At 35.0% G+C, this 18,078-nt stretch overlaps 1 pseudogene; it reads left to right on the top strand.

Annotated features, from left to right (window-relative positions):
• The window catches only part of LOC141402754 (gonadotropin-releasing hormone receptor-like), a 101,683-nt pseudogene extending 83,842 nt beyond the window's left edge, over nucleotides 1–17,841 (top strand).
• Nucleotides 17,842–18,078: the final 237 nt, after the last annotated feature.

Here is an 18,078-nt window from a genome sequence, read left to right as displayed (position 1 = left end):
CGATTGTGTCCATATTTGAACCTCATCTAAGTCTGGTAGAAATTTCACGATGTGCAAATTATGGACCATATCGGTTACTCCCTTCAAGAGTTATCGTGCCCACAAATTTTCCGAACATTTTGGAACTTTTGCGGGTTTGGACAAAATATTATGAAAGCCAAAAATTTAACCGAATCGGTTCATCCGTTCGAGAGTTATCGTGCGCACCAGCCAGCCAGACAGACGGACGGACATTGCTAAATCAACTCCAAATTGTCTGAAACACATTTCGTACAAACATACTTGGGGTCTAAAACCATTATTTCGATGAGGCAAATTTTATAAATAATAATTTGTCGTTTGGTGGGATAGTTTCTGTACAATTGGGTGCTCCAAATGCCAAGTTACAGCCAATTCGAACTGAAAATAAACATAAAATCATCAAAACACCTGAAATCGGGTGGTACCGCTAAATGGGGGATATAGGACAAAATGAGCCCATATTGGTTTTGGTTCCGTATTCATGTACTGTCATCCAAATCTGAAAAGTGTTCAAACTGTGTTGAAAATGAGTTACTAGATTTGAATTAAAAGGACACCAAAGCAAGTTAAATAAAACACTGTAGAAATGAAAAAGTTATAATGCAATATTATATTGGTCTTGATTTTCTGAGCAACCACTGGATAAGACACTTTACCGAATTTCAATTGAAGAAAAACTTCGAACATTATCAGCAAATATCTGCATTTGTATAAAAGTTACTGACTTTTTGGCCTGTATAGAACTTTTCGTATGGATCGGGACCTTCCTTGGCAAGTCCATTAGACTGAACCTTTTTCTGTTTCCTTAAAAAATGTTTTCCATTTGATCCAAAAACTTTATATATGAAATTGTATGGCGATCGGTTAACGTGCCAATTTAGCGATCTCTCTTTCCATAGTATTTGTATGGGACCAAAGTTGCATTTTCACAAAAGTTTTCTAAAGGCCACAATTATGGTCCAATCATTGTTGTGGCTAGAAAAACGAATCCTAGAAAATTTTGTGCAAATCTTCTTGGATTTTAAAATTAGCTATATTATAGGGACCAAACTACCTACATATGACCACATATGCATATAGTAGAATTGGTTTGTCATTGGAAAATAATTTAAGGCTTCAGAAATACTTCACAACTGCAAATTGGCAAAAAGTTAAATTTAAAAATTTTCGTGAAAATTCCCCTTTGGACCCATACAAATTACTATGCAAACAAAGATCGTTAGGTTGGATCAAATCGAAAATATTTCGGGGATAGGAGTACCAAAAAAATTTTTTTTGGTATTGCCCTAATGTTTATACCTAAGTTTAATATAAATCTCTCTATATTAAAAACTGATGCTACTTGTACCGTTGTGTTTCACTGAAACGTGGGTGATTATGAAGGCGGAAGAGGCTGTTCTTGAAGTGTTTGAGAAAACAATTCTTGGTAATATAGAAAGAATTAATATGTATAGAATGTTATAGAAAAGATGTATAGCAACTTTAAAGAATTGCAACTACATATTTCAATGCCGAAATTTGTAACATGAAATGAAATTAAAACCAATTCGAAAGGATTTGTGGTTAAGGGTTTCTTTGAATTTAATATAATTCATTTCTCCTACACATTGTGTTCCACGAACTGGCTATTTATTGTATTGATAGCATTTAATATTTTTTATGAATTCCTAAAAATATGTAAAAATTGTAAAAATTTTTTAAACAAAACAAATTATATATTTAATTAATACAATTAGCTTTAGTAACTAATTGGATATTTCAATATTATAAATATAAAAATATGTCCGGAGGTTTTCAAAGAAACAGTAAAAAATTATTACCAAATTTCATTGGACAATTGTATTTTTACACACATGAATGTTTCGGAAATGCATTATAGTATTAAATGCACACACAGACACAAATATGCATATTTTTTATGAATTCCTAAAAATATGTAAAAATTGTATATTTTTATTAAACAAAACAAATTGTATATTTAATTAAAACAATTAGCTTTAGTAACTAATTGGATATTTCAATATTTTAAATATAAAAATATGTCCGGAGTTTTCAAAGAAACAGTAAAAAATATCACCATACATATTTCATTGGCCAATTGTTTGTTTACACATATAAATGTTTAGGAATGCATGATAGTATTAAATGCACACACAGACACAAACATGCATATATACACACCCAAACCCGCGATTTATATTTTCCAAAAATATTCGATGATAGCGTATTTCAGTTGGTTTCAACAACTGTTGATTCAGTTGTTCCACCATCCCATTTCTCACAAAGGAAAGAATGGAAAAAAATAAACAAATATTTACACAGACATTTGGAGGAAATTGTAATAACAAACCACCCAAATCAATAGTATTTTTATTGGGACCAAAAAATTGAAACACCTAAGTAAACATAATTCATATATAGGCTGTCAATGGAAATTTAAAGTATTATTTTTTAACCGTCTGTCATTGAATGGAGCGTAAGTAAAATGCGTTTGTATTTGTATATTTATTGTGTGTATAAATTCATAGTGTACAATAATTATACTGTGCAACACTGGAAATGCAAACAACTTCTAATGGACATTTTCTGAAAGTACATATTGAGACTACAAAAACCTTAATTCGGTTTTGTGTTCTTAGATCGGGTTTACATTTTATGGCCTCATCTAAACCGACCTAAAATGAGCCTTTTTTCTAGTGATCGGACCTTTATCTCCGAAACTAATAAGAATTTTGCTTTGCAGTCTTCAGCAATATTGTAGTCCTAAAGTAGTAGAACTTATGTGTCAAACAGATGAACTAGGAAAAGCTGCCTCTAGCGCATCAAACTCGTTAAAATATAGAAAAGTTTACATAGTTTCTGAAATTCTGGTCAGTAACAACTAAACTGTTGGGAGTTAAAACAAGTAACCATTCTAAAAATTTTACAAATAATGTGACCATCAATTCTTCAGAACATTCTGAAACTCTAAAATGGTTATTTCACGTTGTTTAAGGCGTATTTCATAACATACCTTTTACAAAACTTATTTCAAACAATGTTCACACAGGCTGTTTATTCTCATGTTGGGAATTTCAATGAATTATTGAAATATTTACCAAATTGTTGTTGAAAACAACATATAAACAAGGCGATAGAGGCATTTTACAACAATATAATGTTCTTAAGAGTTGTGTATTACATTCCAGAGAATATTTTCCCAAAAGGTAACATTAAGAATAATTTAACATTTTGAGAGATACGCTGCGAAATATACACAAATTATAGAATTTTTAGATATATTATAAAATTTGAGGCAATAAATGCAGTTTTTCGACTTCACTACTCCTCCAAATAGTTTCTTCTTGCTCTTATCTACAAGTTTGCTGCAGATGTCAAAACAAGATTCGTATTGGTTTCAGAGATACAGCCACGATTTGTTTTAAAAATTCGATCTTTAACCATGTTTAGATGAGGCCATAAAACCCGAACCCGATCTAAGAAAACAAAACCCAAATATGGTTTTTGCCTATTGGCCCTCTACTTTCATAAAATTCTGGACAGAAGTTGTTTGCACGCGATTGGCTCCAAAATGTTGCACAGTGTAATTTAACATTTCTATGTAAGAGTTTAGTTTTTACAAACTTTTCTACTTAATCATATAAACGAATAATAATAAAACAATACATGAGTACATGGTAGAACAAATACAAGGTAAAGTTAATACTACAACAAATACATCTCGAACAACAACCACAAAGGAATTTGTTTTTGTTTGTAAACCTTAGTGTCAACGTAAAGGTAAACAAAACAAGGAAATGTCTATAAATTATTGGAATTTAAAAAACTAATAATTTTTCACATTTGATTGAATATTTTGGAAAACATGAATGAAAACTCGTTAGATTTTCAATTTGAATGTTTCCATATCATTCCACTAAATGCATAAATTCTCGCAGAAAATAGAATACTTGCAAAAATGTTTCGGGTCGCTGGTAATTCATTGAAAAAAGAGAAGATGTTTCAATCATTTGCTTTTGAAAACAAAAAAGCACATGTTTATTAGGGCTTTATTCTTTTCAAGTTTAAGAAAATACCACACATATTAACAAATATTGTACCGCCTCTATAAGCGGTGTTTTAGTGTGCGGCATGTCGTTCGGACCTGGAGGAGGTTACATGTCAATGATATGAAGCCGTCTTTATGGGAAATAGTTTTTTTTCTGATGAATAAATTTGTTCTTCAAAAATATATATCCCTAATATACATCGAACATAGAAATAAATACATAAAATGTCGAATGGAATTTGACACTAACACTACAACCCAGTTCAGTCAGCTGGGTATTGCTGCTACCTTTTCTTGTTCTACCATGACATGAGTATAACAATTACAGTTAAAGGGAAAATTTTTCAAAAAAAAAAAAAAAAAACGTAAAAGCGTAAATAAAATGTGTCATTGCTTTTGTAGCTCCTCGGCATAATTATTTCAGACCAAACAAAGTACAATCGAAATCGCTTATAAAGACGGCCAAGGTACCGACGAAAGTGGGCGCTACAACCAATATGTGGAGGTATTATTTTGCCTTTTTTATACCCTCAGCATTTATGCTAACGAGGGTATATACACTTTCATACGGGCAAAATGTGCCTCATCGAATTAATGGTTTAGACCCCAAGTATGTTTGGACGAAATGTGTTTCAGACAATATGGAGTTGATTTAGCCATGTCCGTCCGTCTGTCTGGCTGGTGCGCACGATAACTCTCGAATGGAGAAACCGATTCGTTTCAAAATTTGGCTTTCGTAATATTTTGCCCAAACTTAGTTTAAGTTCGAAGATGGATTATATCGGTCCACTCCTTCCGGTACCTCCCCCACAAAAGTTCGAAAATGTTCGGAAAATATGTGCGCCCGATAACTCTTGATGGGAGTAACCGATTTGCCCCACACTTTGTACATCGTGAAAGTTCTACCAGACTCCTTCGGGTACCTCTCACACAAAATTTCGGAAAAGTTCAGTTTAGGACCTGCTCTCGAATCGCTTTGATTTTTGTTGTAGCAACTTGTTATCGCTGTCCCCCATACGACGGTACATGTTTCATAAGGGGCAAGTCCATACTTCCTGAGAAAATAGCCTGAAAGTTGCAAAAAAAAACCCCTATGACACCGTGTGTAGTGGTTGGAGCGCAAGATAAATCTCGAACGGATCTGCCAATTCGGCCTGAAATTTGGCCTTCATAATATTTTGTCCAAACATATTTTAAGTTCGAAGATAAACCATGTCGGTCCACTCCTTCAGGTACCTCCCTCACAAAAATTCAAAAATTTTCGGAAAAAAATATGCGCACGATAACTCTTGAAGGGAGTGACTGATGTAATCCATACTCTGCAGATCCTAATATATCTACCAGATATAGATCAGGTTCGAATATGGAATATATTTGTGCACTCCTGTGGGTACTTCCCACACAAAATTTCGGATAAGTTCACTTTAAGACCTGCTCTTGAATCACTTTGATTTTTGTTAAAGCGATTTGCATTCGCTACCTCCATTACGACGGTAAAAGTTTTTTCAGGAGCAGGTCCATATTTCTTGGGAAAACATCCCGAAAGGTGTAAAATGTCTTATGTCGCCATATGTGGCTCTCGAACTGTTCTATCGATTTGGTGCAACATTTGGTCTTCGTCATATTATATCCAAATTTAGTGTCATGGGGCAATACCGGTCCCCAACATCCGGTACTTCTCCCCAATATTTAAAAATGTCACTAAAATGTTAGGACGATATCACTTGAATGGTGCAACCAATTTGGTCCAAACTTTGGATCTCCTAATATTTTGTCAAAATTTAGTTTAACTTCTAAAATGGGCCATATCTGTCCTCCCTAAGGGTACCTCCCCCACAAAAGTTCAACATTTGTGTTAATTCCTAATCCACATTTTTGTCGGCAAGTTCAAATGTTGAAAAAGGGCCACAAAATTCTGATGATACGCTAAATACATTCTATCTGTCCGTAAATGAAAGTTTTAATTCACATTGGCGGAGGGTATACCTCTGTCAGCAAAGCCGACTGACACTTTTTACTTGTTTGTTTTTATAAATACCCTTTATTGTATAAATCCTGGTAATAATACTCATATCCATACGAAAACAATACATGACTTATAGTAAGTTGAGGGTTTTTGCTAAATGTTTTTACCGAACTAGCTGAAATTTGACATTTGAGGTTCTCAGTGGTCCCGAAACTTCTCCACCAAAAATCATCAATTTCGGGTTTTTAGGATTTTAGCTACACTTTTTTACCGAACTAGCTGTAATTTTAAACTTGAGATTTTCAGCGGTCACGAAACTTCTCCACCAACAAGCGTCCACATAGGCCCATTTTTTGGCATATCCACCATATAAAGATACCAATAGATTGAAGACATTTTTATCTATGTTTTTTTACCAATTTTAGGCATTTGGGCTATCCGTGATCCGGCAATTTTTCGGCCCAGCCCAACTTAATGTTTTTTACTGGCTTGTCTTAAAATTCAACTGGCAAAAGTTCAGGGACATTCGTATGTCCCGTATATCCTTTTTCCTTGTTTCTCCTCCATAAAAAAACCATTGCGTGATTACAACTTGTTGACAACCTTATAAAATTATTAACATATTGCTAGAGCTTGTCATCCCCGTCTCCAAAATGAAAACAAAAATAAAGCATACTTAATGGCCATTAAACTATTCACGTTTTTGCACTGTTATTTCTCGTGTTTTTCGTAGCCGAAATTTAAATGATATATGATGTGATAAAATCTGTTTGTTGCGTGACAATAAATTAGTTACTAACATGCATTCAATTATTGAAATAATGCTTTCATCACATTCGATTTAATCTGTATAAATTTATGTACCCTTAGCTTTTAGGCTAACGAGGGTATATGCTAAAAACCAACAATGTTTTACAATCGATGAATCCGAGTTTCACACTTTCAGAATACGCGAATTGTTAAAATATTATATATAGTATGACATAAATTCTTTAAACTAAAGGGTTTTAGGAGGGATCCCATTATATCAAACATTAAAAATAATTTACGTGGAAGCTGTGTTGGCATCAAAGTAGAACAAGTAAAAAGTATCAGTCGGCTTTGCCGAAAGAGATATACCCTCAGCCTATGTGTGTGTTTTTTTTTTTTTCAGAATCTTGTGGCCCTTTTTGGACATTTAAACTTGCCGAGAAAAATGATGATTAGGATTAAAGTTAAAAAGTGTTGCGGTAGAGGTACTTGAAGGAATGGACCGACATAGTCCATTACGGAAGTGGATTTTATTTAGGGAGTTATATATTTTCGATAGATATCGCCCCCACTTGTCATTTCAGTGAGTCATCGTATAAAATTTATACCAGTATGCCAGGAAACATGGACTTGTCAACGGAAAACATAATACTGCTGTGAACAGGACCACAACGAACAGCATCGGTATAGATTTCTAAAGGATCTTCTAACAGACCCAAAACTGCACTTAGAAAAAAATGTTCAATTTTTGTGGGGGAAGTACCCTAAGGAGAGGACCGATAAGGGCCATTTTAAAAGTTAAACTAAATTTGGACAAAATATTAGAAGATCCAAAGTTTGGATCAAATTGGTTGATCGGTTCGGGAGTTATTGTGCTCTCAAGCCATTTGGGTTTTTACACCTTTTGGTCTGTTTTCTAAAGAAGTGGATGGACTTGCCTCTGAAAAAAGCTTTACCGTCGTAATTGAGGCATCGAATGCAAGTTGTTCAACAAAAATCAAAGTGATTCGAGAGCAGGTCTTAACCGAAATTTTGTGTGGGGGGTACCCGAAGGAGTGAACAGATATAGTCCATATTCAAACCTGATCTATACCTGGTAAATATATTAGGATGTATAAAATATGGACCAAATCCGTCACTCCCTTCAAGAGTAATAGTGGCCACATTTTTCCGAACATATTTTTGAATTTGTGCGAGGGAGGAACCTGAAAGAGTGCACCGATATAACCCATATTTGAACTTAAACTAAATTTGGACAAAATATTGCGAAAGCCAAATTTTGGACCGAATCGGTTGATTCATTCGAGAGTTATTGTGCGCTCAATCAGCCAGACAGACGGACGGACATGGCTAAATCAACTCCATATTGCCTGACAAGGATTTCGTTCAAACATGCTTGGGGTCTAAAACCATTATTTCGATGGACTTCTCGAATTATAAATGGAATGTTACGAATTACAAATAAAATGTTTCGAATTACATCTGAAAAAGGTGTAGCTATAATTTGGCATTTAGGATTTCTAGTGAAGTAACTTGGCATAGGTACTTTCGCAACAGAAAAAAGGTAATAATTCCATATTAGCCCAAAGTATTTCATTCGATAGTACATGAACAACTGTCCGTAAAATGGTTTTGATTTCGTTGGATTACGCACAATTTGACAAGCGCCCAAAAAAAGCTCGAGTAGATTGTTACAAAGAAATTTTAAAATTATACAATCGCGGTGCTTCAAATTTTATACTTGATGAAAAAAAGGTCGAACAAAACATAAAAATGTTTTTCTGCTTTATAAAAATTTTCGAGCAACATACATATTTTAAATGGAAGTTGTGTTCTTTGAAGAAAACATTTATTCGATGATATAAATCGTTGAATTACTTTTTCATTATATCCAATTGACAGAGTTGAAAATTTATCCAAAGTCTAAATTTTTGACAGTTGTTGGATATTTGGATAAATTTATACTCCAAATACACAAAAAAGATGTTTATGTGTTAATAAAATAAAACCAATATTATTTGAGTTGAATACAAATGTTTCTTCATATTAGTAAATTTCAACAAGTGTACAAACAACCAAAACCCTTCAGCGGTATTTTGTCATATTGTTTATTTTTGTTTTTTGTTTATATACAGACTAGTATATACATATGTATATTAAATTAATTACGGTTATTAGACAAAATTAACACAGATGCTACTGGGTTGTTTTTATACCCTCAGCCTTTAGGCTAATTAGGGTATATACACTTTGATACGATAAAAATGTGCCTCATCGAAATAATGGTTTTAGACCCCAAGTATGTGTGGACGAAATGTGTTTCAGACAATTTGCAGTCGATCTAGCCATGTCCGTCCGTCTGTCTGTCTGTCCTGCTGGCTGGAGTTCGGTTCAAATTTTGGCTTTCGTAATAGTTTGCCCAAACTTAGTTTAAGTTCGAAGATGAGCTACATCGGTCCACTCCTTCCAGTACCTCCCCGACAAAAGTTTGAAAATGTTCGGAAAGTTTGTGCGCACGATAACTCTTGAAGGGAGTGACCGATTTGGTCCATACTTTGTATAGCGTAAAATTTCTACCAGAGTAATGTAAGGTTCCAATATGGTCTCAATAGGTCCACTCCTTCGGGTATCTCCCACACAAAATTTCCGAAAAGTTAAGTTTAGGGCCACCCCTCGAATCGCTCTGATTTTAGTTTTAGCAACTTGTATTCAATGCCCTCCATACGACGGTACACGTTTCATCAGGGGCAAGTCCTCACTTCCTGAAAAATTTCTACACAATTTCTACCAGAGTAATGTAAGGTTCCAATATGGTCTCAATAGGTCCACTCCTTCGGGTACCTCCCACACAAAATTTCCGAAAAGTTCAGTTTAGGGCCACCCCTCGAATCGCTCTGATTTTAGTTTTAGCAACTTGTATTCAATGCCCTCCATACGACGGTACACGTTTCATCAGGGGCAAGTCCTCACTTCCTGAGAAAATAGCCTCAAAGTTGAAAAAAACCACTATGACACCGTGTGAGGTGGTTGGAGCGCAAGATAACTCTCGAACGGATCTGCCGCTTCGTTCCAAAATATGGCCTTATTTTGTCCAAACATAGTTTAAGTTCGAAGATAAGCCATATCGGTCCACTCCTTCTGGTACCTCCCCCACAAAAGTTGAAAAATGTTCGGAAAAATTGTTCGTACGGTAACTCTTGAAGGGAGGGCCGAATTGGTCTATACTCTACACATCCTAATATATCTACCAGATATAGATCAGGTTCAAATATGGACTATATTTGTCCACTCCATCCGTCCGGATAAGTTAACTTTAAGACCTAGTATCGAATCACTTTGATTTTTGTTGAAGCACCTTGCATTCGCTGCCTCAATTCCGATGGTAAAAGTTTTTTTAGGGGCAAGTCCATACTTCTTGAGCAAACAGCCCCAAGAGTGTAAAACCCCATGCCAATGTCGATCCATTCCTTTTAGTATCTCCTCCGCAAAACTTTTGATTTTTAATCCTAATCAACATTTTTGTCGGATCAAACATACAAAATTATTAAAACCCCCTAAATACATTCGTATTTCGGGAAAAAATTGTTTCAATATACACAGGCTGAGGGTATATCTCTGTCGGCAAAACCGACTGATACTTTTTTACTTGTTATATTATATTTTTGTTAAAAAATTATTTAAATTTGCTGAAAACAAAAACAGTTATTATGAGATTACCAAATAGCACGGAACAGATACCTTGCAATTTGGTAAAGTAAAGTAGGAGAGAACTTAAAGGTCATATTGTGGTACAGTGGATGCGTGGCAGACTACGAAACCGACGATTCCTACCTAGTTCAAATCCCAGGACTATTAATTTTTCATTTTGATTGTCAATGAGAAGATAGAATTTTGTCGTCATTTCCTTATTTAGCGTTGGAGTGGCCAAACTTCATAGCGAAAAGTTCCATGTTCGAAGCCCAACAATGACACAAAAAAATTGCAAAAGGGGTCTGGAAATAAAATAAAACAAAATAGCACTGATTAATATTTTTCTTTTGTGGCAAATGGCCGTCCACGAAACACTCGAAAACTAATAACCCGATCGACATATATTTTAATATTTTTAGTACATAAAGACCTAGTCCTTCATCGATCGATTTTTTAAAAAGATTTGATTTTACTGCAATGCACGATGGGGCCAATGGCAGGTTTTTGAGGCAAAAAGTCAATTTTTCAAGTCAGTGATTGAAATCAAACAATAACGGAATTATATTCTTAACACTTTCAAACCTTCAAAGCCAAAAAATTACAATCTGGCAACCGCCCTTGGCGACATGCCAAGCTGCCAAAGATGTCATAATTTTCATTCCGTTTATTTCTGACATTCAGTCGTTATTAAACAACTTAAGTATTTTGGCGCCAAAACCTGATCTGTTGATATTATATATTTTAAATTAAGATTATTATTAAAAATGTAAATGTAATATAAGACGTGGTCAATAATTTGTTGTGTCGGTAAGTGATGTTTTTGGTGTAGTCTGTCCATGTGTTCTATGGAGTAGAACTTTCGGTATCGGGGTGTATTCTTGTAAAAATATGTATCTGGTGAAAGGTGGCAATGCCGGCTAACAGATTTTGAAAAGAAATTTTGCGTATACTTGCGAATAAAAAAATCAGCGAAAACCTATACTGGATTTCTGCGAAATTTAATCGAGGTGTCAAAGACAACTTCGTTACAGGAGTTAAAAACGAGTTTATAACATTTGTGCACGCCTTAACCAAAAATGGATAAAAAATTGGAAGTCAAAAAATCGTGTATTACAATTTGAAAGCTTATGGTTAGCTAGCGACACAGTATTTACGCTAGAACAAGGTAATGATACAAAGAAGAAATGGCGCCATAATGTGGATTATAGTAAAGGAAGAAAACTTGCTTCGGGAGTCTCCTATGAACCCGGCAACAATACCAAGCTCTTGATTCATGCCGCCTCTGTTTCGCCCAATTTGTCAAAAGAAAAATATTTAAACTATGTTCTCAAGGAAGTTCGGTATCAACCAACTAAAATGAGAAAACAATTAACTTCGACAAAGAAAATTTATGAACGATATATCCAAATCTGAACCGATTTCAATATGATGTCTCAATAATGTTTTCTAGACCAAATTTCGTCAGACACTTTAAATTTCATCACAATTGGACATATATAGCGTGATTGCTGCTAAAATCGGGTAAAAATATATATGAGAGCTATATCCAAATCTGAACCGATTTCGATATAATTTGGCATACTGTTTTCTAGGCCTAATTCCGTCACACATTTTAAAATTCATCGAAATTGGACAGAATTTGCGTGTTTGTTGCACCAAATACCTCAAATCGGCCAAAGATATATATGGGAGCTATATCCAAATATGAACCGATTTCAAAATAACTTGGCAATCTTATTTCCAGTCTGAATTCCATCACATATTCCAAATATCATCATAATTGGACAGAATTTTCGTGTTTGGTCCATCAATTACTCGAAATCGGGCGAACATATATATGAGAGCTATATTTATATATGAACCGATATCAACCAAATTTGGCAGATTAGTTTCTAGGCCGATTACAAATATGTGCACGAAATTGTGGAGGTCTAGCTTGCCCCTGTGATTTTTGTCCTCAAACACCTGTCATCGGCCCCATCGTGCAATGGTGGACCAAGAAAGTCAAAATTTAAATTTTTGGCATAAAAAAGTGAGGTTTTTATGGTCATAAAACGCCAAAAAAAAAAAAATAAAAATGAAATGATCGACGAAGGACTAGTTTTTGATGTCCTTGATAACAGCAAAAAAATTTATGATAATCGGAACATTAGTTTTCGAACGAGAGTTGGTACCGATTTCAAAATGTCATTTCAAGAAAAACATGTTTTTAGTTTCTATATTGTTCTGATCGACTTGAAAATTCTACCACTGATTCTACGCTATTTCTACTTGAAAATAAGCTACTAAAATTTTTCGATTTTCAGAAATGTACACGGGGTGCTCATCCTAGGCCACTCTCAATATGTTTTGAGAATCTAAGTTCTTATCGTCTTGTGATCATAGCAGAACAATATGAACCGTATGTACATACATGTTGAGTCTATCAGCACTAGGTTGAAAAATTATATGTTGCCTTTATAGTCCGGTCAAAATAGACATGCGTATAAGGGGGATATAGCAAAAATTCCCACAAAGCTGAATTTTGGTGGAGAGCTAGGGTTGGCCATTAGAAGCAACGTCCTAAAAGTCCCCATCGATCCCATTTATTTTTGCCTTATTAAGGCGAAGGCCATTTATAGTGATATTTAATTAATTCTCTTTCGAGTTGAGCTGTTAGGCCTTTAGAGATACATTGAAAAATTAGGAGTCTACCGAAGTCCCACGCATCCAACCATTACACTACGTTTCACGGGTGGTAAATCCGATCTTCAGGTGTATTAGGATGTTGTTTTTGTGGCAGACGAAGGCATGAGCCAGGCTGGGATTCGAACCTGGGTCTCCGACAACTGAGTGTCAAGGTTGCCGGCGTCTTAGCGTTCTAAGCCACCATCAACTTGTCAAAACTTTAGTAGACAATAATTGATGATCAAAAAATAAAATCTTCTGATATAGAAGAGCAATTACTAATGATGTAGGAATAAAACTTACCATAGTATTTGTGAACATTGAAAAATGGGATTACCAAGCAGGACTATAGGAAAAGGTTGGAGTTTCAATTAACTGACATAATTTCGCATATACATTTATCTAATGAAGTTCGATATATATACCAGTTACCAAGCTTTGCCTTCGTCTGCCACAAAAACAACATCCTAATACACCTGAAGATCGGATTTACCACCCGTGAAACGTAGTGTAATGGTTGGATGCGTGGGACTTCGGTAGACTCCTAATTTTTCAATGTATCTCTAAAGGCCTAACAGCTCAACTCGAAAGAGAATTAATTAAATATTCAGTTTTTTTTTTTAATTTTCCTCAAAAACGGTAAGACTTAGCAAAAGCCGGCTAAAGTAAAAGTTGTAGATTCAATAATTGTCTACAAGAGTGGTCTTTATGAATCTTAAACAAGTAAAAAAGTATCAGTCGGCTTTGCTGACAGAGATATACCCTCAGCCTGTGTATATTGAAACAACTTGTTCCCAAAATACGTACGTATTTAGGTGGTTTTAAAACTTTTGGGCGTTTGAACCGACAAAAATTTTGATTAGGATTAAAGATCAAAAGTTTTGCGGAGGATATACTAAAAGGAATGGATCGACATTGACCGTTATGGAAGTGGATCTCCAGCCACAACATATGGTTCAAATATGGACTATATTTGTCAACTCCATCCGGTACCTCCCACACAAAATTTCGGATAACTCAATATTAAGACCTGCTCTCGAATCACTTCGATTTTTGTTGAAGCAACTTGCATTCGCTGCCTCAATTACGATGGTAAAAGTTTTTTTAGGGGCAAGTCCATACTTCTTGAGCAAACAACCCGAATAGTGTAAAAACCCCCTATACACTATTCGGGCTGTTTGCCGATAACGCTTATCTTCAAACTTAAACTATGTTTGGACAAAATATTACTAAGGCCATATTTTGGACCGAATCGGCAGATCCGTTCAAGAGTTATCTTGCGCTCCAACCACCTCACACGGTGTCATAGGGGTTTTTTGCAACTTTCGTGCTATTTTCTCAGGAAGTACGGACTTGCCCTTGAAGAAATTTGTACCGTCGTATAGAGGGCAGTGAATACAAGTTGTTAAAACAAAAATCAAAGCGATTCGAGAGATGGCCCTAAACTGAACTTCTCCGAAATTTTGTGTGGCAGGTACCCGACGGAGTGGACGTATTGAGACCATATTGGAACCTCATATTACTCTGGTAGAAAGTTTACGCTATACAAAGTATGGACCAAATCGGGCACTCCCTTCAAGAGTAATCGTGCGCACAAACTTTCCGAACATTTTCGAACTTTTGTGGGGGAGGTACCGGAAGGATTGGACCGATGTAGCTCATCTTCGAACTTAAACTAAGTTTGGGCAAAATATTACGAAAGCCAAAATTTGGACCGGATCGGTTCATCCGTTCGAGCGTTATCGAGCGCTCCAGCCAGCAGGACAGACAGACAGACGGACGGACATGGCTAGTAGAGTTGTATAGTTCATGAACGAACTAGTTCAATTGAACGATTCATTGAAAAGAGCGTATGAACTAGATCAGTCGATATAGTTCATTATAGTTCAATAGTTCAGTCGGTGACTGTACGATCAAGAACGATTCACAATCTAGTTCAACATGTCGTTCACAAATATATAAAGTGACGGCGTCGTCTATGTTAAGGGATGCCTTTGTAATGTGATCAGTTTCTTTATGTTTTGGATCAAGGTACATGGAATAGCTGTCCAAAAATGAAGATTTCTACAAAAACATACGAGACATAACATATTACAATATGTCGAATCCAGATTCAATCTGCCTTTTTGGATAGAAAAAAAGGGAAAAAATAAAAAGAAACACACACACACAAAGCTTTTTTGCAATGACAATTTCTACACACACACAACATACGATTTTTTGCCAGCCACCTAAATGAACGATGATTTTTCTAAAATTAATTAATCTTTCTTTAAGAATGCAATAAAACTACGCAAATGTAATATTTTTGTTATGGAGTAGTTAAATTATATAAGTCATTTGTTTGTTTGTATTTGGTGTATGTATGCGTTTTCATCAAAAGATCCATTAAGAGCCGGTGAACGATTTTGATCCGAATTATTGAACTGGACAGTGAACTATGAACTAGATTTCTGACCTAGTTCAGTTTAAAGAGCTGAGCTATTGAACTAGATCTTTCAACTGAACTAGATTGTACAACTCTAATGGCTAGATCGACTCCAAATTGTCTGAAACACATTTCCTCTAAACATACTTGGGGTCTAAAACCATTATTTCGATGAGGCACATTTTCGTCGTATCAAAGTATATCTACCCTCCTTAGCCTAAAGGCTGAGGGTATAAAAAGACTTACCATTTTCGAGATATCGCGATCTAAAGGTCAAATAAAAAAATTAGACGCGTAAGTACATTGTGAGGCGAACCGGTTAAAGTAACGACACTATGTGTTAGATACTTTCGTAAGCTTTCAAACGATATCCACTTTGCAGTAATCGGTTCAGTAGAACCTGGTCGAATAACCGGCGAACCGGATCCGCAACCGTTGAAAATTATACATTTCCGTAATCAGCGCAACAATCCTTACCTTCGGACAAAACTTGAACAAAATCGGAGAGTTTTCGTTGGGGTCGTTCCCGTTGGGCTTTCGATTATACATGTGGGTTAAATGGGCTATTTTTGCATAAAATGACTCTAACATTGAATAACTCTACAAAACACGCCCCGATTTTGTTGGAATTTTTTTAGAAGATACGAGGGCGGTTCGGAAACACCTTAGCCTATCAATGAAAGAGAATAGTTAGTTTTTCAAAAATATTTTTATTATTCAATATAATCTCCTGAAACTTCAATACACTTAGTCCAACGCTTTTCTAGCAATTCTATACCTTGATTAAAATAGTTTTCCTCAAGGTCTTCAAAATAGTGGTTTACAACTGTAATTGCATCTTCATTTGAGGTAAATCGATTGCCAGCAAGGAATTTTTTTAGATTTGGGAACAAGTAAAACTCACTGGGAGCTAAATCAGGAGAATAAGGTTAGTGGTCAAGCAACTCGTACTTTAATTCGTTGATTTTAGCCATTGTTAAAACACTCTTGTGCGCTGGTGCGTTGTCTTTTTTACTGTTGCATATGAAGGAGCACTTTCACCTAACACATTTACCATATCATTATGAAATTCTTGTCCCGATAAACCTTTTTTTTATGTAAATATTTAATGACAGCACGCATTTCTAATTTTTCCATTGTAAAAAAAATGCAGATGCGTCTTTTTTGAACACCTGTTTCTATATGAAGGAGTTGCCAGATCGAAACAAAATTTAACATGTGTTCATAACAGAGATGGAAGTTTTCAAAACACTTAACTTTTTTCTTAGTTTTTAAAAATATTTGAAAACCAATTTGAAGGAAACGTTTTCCTCCACCGAGATTTGAAGATTCCCCTATCTATCGGTTTGTAGTCTGGCACACTATACACTGCACCACATCACCCTTTTGGTTCAGATGAGTATTACTTATTATTTGTAAAGTAATTCAGTTTAATCAGTTTTGTTGTTCAATATTTCAAATCTATAATAACCATAGATTCGGATTACGCTACAAATCCTTATCAGTTATTTTCGTTTTTGTATAGAAATAAAATAGTCATGCCCAACCCGAGCTCAAGGTCAAGTGAATTGTGAATTTATTTAATTGAGAATATCCCAAATTATGCAAAATCTATAACTATTACCCATTGCTATACGACTCCGCTTTTGCAGAAAATCAACTTAAATATTTTGATGGTTTGGATGGTTCTTCCGACTGCAAGTCTTTTTTAATGAACTCACTTTAAAAATATCTGTTTGTTAATACAGAACGGTTTGTTAATAAGAACGGTGGCGGACGATATAAACTCTCGGTTGTCCATTTTTTACATGTTTTTCACATGTTCATTTCCTTTTTGAAATCCGTTGCATGTTTTTCGTAATACGAAACCATTTCTACCAATAATCGCTTTAATCTGCCATCATTGTTTTACGCCAGACAATATATTAATAATAAAAAAATTACTTTTATATATTATATTTAATCCCTTTCTTCGCCACTTTTTATTTGCAGTTTTTCATATTTCATGTGGCTCGTGGTCCTTTCGTGGAAGAATTCTATCAATGCGTAACACATGGCTTTTACACCGCCGAGTGGCAAAAGCAACTTTACGCCACATTTACTTTAGTTTTTACATTCCTGCTGCCGCTGTGTATACTCTTTGGAACGTACATGTCCACCTTCCGCACCATATCAAATAAGTATTCCCAATATGCTTTATTTCGATAACATTGAAAATAATGGAGACAGAAAGAAAGAAAGGAAATAAATGAAAACTGTGGATGCTCTTTATATTTATATTTAATTTTTTGAATAGCATAGCAAAATCAAAGGCTCAATTTTGGTTCTATTAAAATCGTTAATAGAGGAAGTAAATAGGAAGTGGAAAAATTATAAAGAAAATTTCGCCGAATACACCAAAACTCTAAATCGTACCTAAATGCCAGGAATCTGCCAAAAGTTAAATCACGTTTTAGGGTTAATGTTGTACTTTATCTGAGTATATTAAGTTTTGTCCCACAAAAGTTC

The sequence above is a fragment of the Musca autumnalis genome, unplaced genomic scaffold, assembly GCF_047663935.1.
Source record: "Musca autumnalis isolate F117 unplaced genomic scaffold, ASM4766393v1 scaffold_4, whole genome shotgun sequence".
Classification (NCBI taxonomy): Eukaryota; Metazoa; Arthropoda; class Insecta; order Diptera; family Muscidae; genus Musca; species Musca autumnalis.
This window is presented reverse-complemented; position numbering and strand designations above follow the sequence as displayed.